Consider the following 4,958-nt stretch of genomic DNA (forward strand, 5'->3'; position numbering starts at 1 on the left):
ACCTACGTTAGCTATTAAAGATACAGTTTGGTTCACAAAATGTGGCTGGCTGCCTTCATGCGGTTCACAGACAGAGGTGGGGAGAGATGACCAGGCAGAACACGCGGACCTTGTCTTTCAGTTAAGGAGCATAGATAGGGAGGGCAGCAAGAACCACCAAGAGGCTTTAATCCAAGGCACAACAGAAGTGTCCCCACTGGGTCCCAGGAAGGCCACATGGGCTGCAGTGTGGAGAACAGAGTGGGGGGAGGCAGTACTAGGTCAGCGATGTGTACACTGTGATAGAATATTTGGGGTCTTTTTAAAGTATATAAATATAAATGTGTGTCAACATAAATGCCAAATGTTAACAGTAGACTGCAATCCGTTAATGTTTATTTTTGTCTTTTTAAAACTTAATTATATTTTCTGATTTTTTTTAGAGTAAACAAGCATTTTTTATAGAATTGGGAAAAACATGCTTGGACTACTTTTAGTGTGATTGGGAGCTGGTATAGGGCGTTGTTGGGAGGAGTGGTGGGCTCCTCTAGGACCGTCTGCCTCCTGGGTTATGGTTTCACGACATCATGTTCTCGGAAGTTTAAGGGGCCCCTGGAATTGCACGCAGACCTAAGAATCCCCACAAGTCATCCTGCAACGCCACAGGATTTTCTATGTGCCACCTTAACTCAGTTTCAATAGCTCTGCTGTTGGATTATTGTTCCCATATACTGATGAAGAACCTGAGGCTCAGGAATGTCAAGTCCGTGTCCCCAGTTGTTGGAAGTGCCCTTCATTATTCCACAAATTCCCATTGAAAGTGACTGACATTTGCCTCGTTCTTTTGTCTTTTTGTCATCCTGGGCTTCATCCCACCTTCTTGCCTGCATCTACCTCAGAGCGCGTGTGCGTGCGCATGCGTGTGGGAATGGTCAACTCGCTTTCATCTTTTCACGTCCCATTGGGATTTAGAAAGTCAATAGACTCGAGACTGCTGGGCGCCGTGGGAACAGGTTTGAATCCCAGCCCCGCCTCGGAGTCTCAGTTTCCCCTGAAAGTACCTGCCCTATAGCATTTGGGGGAGGATTGTACGCTGTGAAATGTAGGCAGCACTTAGCTGGCACTTAACTCTCATAAATGTCATCTATTATTATTATTATTATTATTATTCCCCACCAAAGAAAAGGTTCCAAGGAAAAGTTTGATAATAGACCAGTTGAAATGAAAAGCGTTCATACCATTTGACCCAGGACATCCAGGATTAGAAATCTGTGGATATACTCAAATAGGGCCAGTATTCAACAGGGATGACCAGGAGGACCATAATGATGGTTAAAATGTAGGAAGATTTCCACACCAGTTGGCCAACAGCGGCTTCCCCAGTGCTGGTCAATCCTTGTCTGCCACCCAGGCAGCCTTGGCCTCTGCCCAGAACCTTCTGGAGCGTCGCAGGATCCAGCGACTAACAGGTTAACTCGGGCTTCACAGGGGACCCCCAGTTCCCCGCTCCCACCCCCACTGACTGCCAGCTGGTATCTGATTAGTGAGAGCCAGAACCGGCCCCTGCCTTGAAACTGCCTCCTCCCAAATTCAAGGGTGTTTCCATGTTTCTTTTGCTTCTTTGCCTGTTGTTTGCTTTATAGCAAATCCGGAAGTAACGTAAATGCATCGTTAAATAAATTATGACATGTCCCTTCTAATCGAATATGATGCAGCCTTATAAAAAGGAATGAGTCAGCTCTCATGTGTAGAAAATAAAGGCAGCCAGGATGTGTGTTCAGCAACCAAAACAGGTCGCCTACATGTGTGTATTGTGTAACTGCATTTGTGCAAAATAAATTGAACGGGCATTTATGGATGACTATATCTACATAAAACATGCTGTGTGCTTAGAATAACTGCATTCAACTGACATCATTTATTATTATTCAGAAAAGCTTAAGTATCAACAGAAGGGAGACTGTATCTTCCAAGTTGGTGCTACACATCAAAAATTTAAATATATCCCGACTATGCATGTATGCTTGCAGACTTTATATCAATTGTTTGTAGAATATTTCTGTGCTTATGAGAAGCTATGAGCAATTGTGACTTTTAGGGAGTGAAGCTGGGATGCAGGTGATAAGTGTTCAGACAACGGTTAGGTCTTACTTTTACACTTTGTCCTGTTTAATGTTTTTTGGCCCTGAGTATATATTGCCATTATTATTACGTTATTGTTATTGTTGTTGTTGTTGTTTTGTAAAGGACAGACTCAGAAGAGACCAATTTGTTTTGGCCACTGCCAGGGAACAACGTGGCAGAGAGGCCGCATGGGCGCCTGGGAGCCTGGGATGTGCCGGGAAGCACAGGGTTAATGCCCCTTCCCGGGCAGCCTGCTGCCCCAGCTCAGGAATCCTGCAATTAGGCTAATGAAGCAGTAGTTTCACAAGTCGGATGGAAATGTAATTGGCAGCAGACACCTGAGCTCTCAAAAGGTAGATGCTAGAAGACCTCTGGATGGGTGGAGACTCTGGCTGGGGAGAGGCGCTCATTGAAGGGGCTTATCTGTAAGTATTCTCTTTCCAGCCTTCAGAGAATGCAAACTGGCCCCCTTGTGCATTCAAAGGATTGCAGTCATGGATGAATCAGTCCAGAAAAGGAGTGAAAAAGAAAGTGGGAGCCCTCCATTCGTTTAATTTTCTAAAGGGGGGTTTTCCCTACTCATTGAGTAAAGAGAGGGGGGTCTCTATTCAAGGAATAAATATGATTGGGATCTGGGGTGCCTGGATGGCGCAGTCGTTAAGCATCTGCCTTCGGCTCAGGTCATGATCCCGGGGTCCTGGGATCGAGCCCCGCATCGGGCTCCCTGCTTGCTGGGAAGCCTGCTTCTCCCTCTCCCACTCCCCCTGCTTGTGTTCCCTCCCTTACTGTCTGTCAAATAAATAAATAAAATCTTTAAAAATATATATATGATTGGGTTCTTTCAGGATGAGAAGACCTGCACCAAGCCTAAGGGATGGAAGGGTGAGCCCCCCGGAGCTACAGGTCTGGTGGAAATGAGTCTGTTCAACTGGTAGAAGCTATCCTACCACAACATTTAACATTTATTGGCGCCTACTAGGTGCCAGGCCCTGATCTAAGGATTTTCCTCCATTAATTCATTCAACCACACCTCCCAACGAGACCTACCCTACCTTATTTCACTGAGTCTCAGGTATATATTTTTGGCTTTGTAACTAGAGTTAGCAAACAAAATACAGGACTCCAATTAAATTGGAAATGATGCATAATTGTTTAGTATAGATATGCTCAAAGTGTGCCCCAAGTGGAATAAACTTATCCTGAAACATGATTCATTTTTTATCTGCAATTCAAATGTAATTGGATGTCCTATACTTTATCTGGCCCCTCATAACATTTCTAAAATCCATATAACTCTCAGAATTGACGGGCTATTTATCATTAGTCACAATTTTTTTCTTTTAGTGGTTCATAAAATAATGTTGCATTTCAGTGGCTTCTTCGATTGGGTGAAAGGTGATATTATTATTCCCATTTGACAGAGGAGCAGACTGAGGCTCACAGGAGTTAATTAACTCCCCCAACGGCACAAACTCCCCAGAGCCAATGGCACAGCAGGATTTGAACACAGGCTCTAGGAGCCATAACTAGCTACTGTGTTTCTAATTAAGGAACCGTTAGGAGCCAAATGGCACAAAGCAGTTAACACTGGATCATTAGGAGCCACTTTGTTTACGTTTCTGATTTCTCGCTTTTTGCTCAAAATTCTATAGAGAGATTTTGGATCTGTATCTTTAGCTTCTTGGCAAAGGAGAGTTGGGATTCAAGTTCAAGTCAGGGGTTACAGTCTTGACTTTAGGAGCTTCTCTGTCATTAGAACATGAACCCCGCGAGGAGTCCTCACAGCGCTAGGACCTGCAAGTCAGTCCAGAGCATGTACACAGCAGGGGCCACGCTGCCCCTACTTCAGTCAGCAAGGGATGGTGGTTAAGGAAACACGTTTTTAAATCATCAGTCAACACCTAACAAGTGGTCAAACCCCAGCATTCACTCATCCAAGAACTATTTCCTGAGGCCTCCTCTAAGCCAGGCACGGTTCTAGAACTAGACACATGGCAGAGAGGGAAACAGGAGAGAAAAGTCCTTGCTCCCATAGAGTTTAACCTTATAGTGATAAAGACAGAAAGTGAAAAATCAAATTTTACAGAATGTTAAAGATGATAAAACGATGGAGAAAAATAAGGCAAGCAGGAGAGAGAGAAATAGGAAGTGATGGGAAGTTGCAATTTTAAATAGGCAGGGGGTCCAGGGGAGATCTCAGTGTGAAGCCATATGAAGATCTTAGAGGAGAGCAACCCCTGCAGAGTCGGTGCAAAGGCCCTGAGGCCAGCGCATGTTTGTGCTATCTGATGATGCCAGTGAAGCAGCTGTAGGGTAAATGAGAGGAGCTGTAGTCAGAGGGGCAATGGGAAGGGAGGGGTCTCCTGCAGGGCCTTCACAGACTTGGGCTTCTGCCCTGAGGGAGATGGACACTCACCAACCATATATATGGCTTTAGGCAGGTGACTTGATCTCTCGAAGCTTCACAGATGTTTCTTCCTTTTAAAAATGGAGCTGCTCAATGGAATATTATGCAGCCATCAAAAGGAATGAGATCTTGCCATTTGCAACGACGTGGATGGAACTGGAGGGTATTATGCTGAGTGAAATAAGTCAAAAAGAGAAAGACATGTATCATATGACCTCACTGATATGAGGAATTCTTAATCTCAGGAAACAAACTGAGGGTTGCTGGAGGGGGGAGTGGGGTGGGAGAGATGGAGTGATTGGGTGATAGACACTGGGGAGGGTATGTGCTCTGGTAAGCACTGTGAATTGTGCAAGACTGTTGAATCTCAGATCTGTACCTCTGAAACAAATAATGCAATATATGTTAAGAAAAAGAAAAAAGAAGATAGCAGGAGGGGAAGAATGAA

This window comes from Leptonychotes weddellii, chromosome 10 (assembly GCF_054177405.1).
Source record: "Leptonychotes weddellii isolate Sample4059 chromosome 10, ASM5417740v2, whole genome shotgun sequence".
Classification (NCBI taxonomy): domain Eukaryota; kingdom Metazoa; phylum Chordata; class Mammalia; order Carnivora; family Phocidae; genus Leptonychotes; species Leptonychotes weddellii.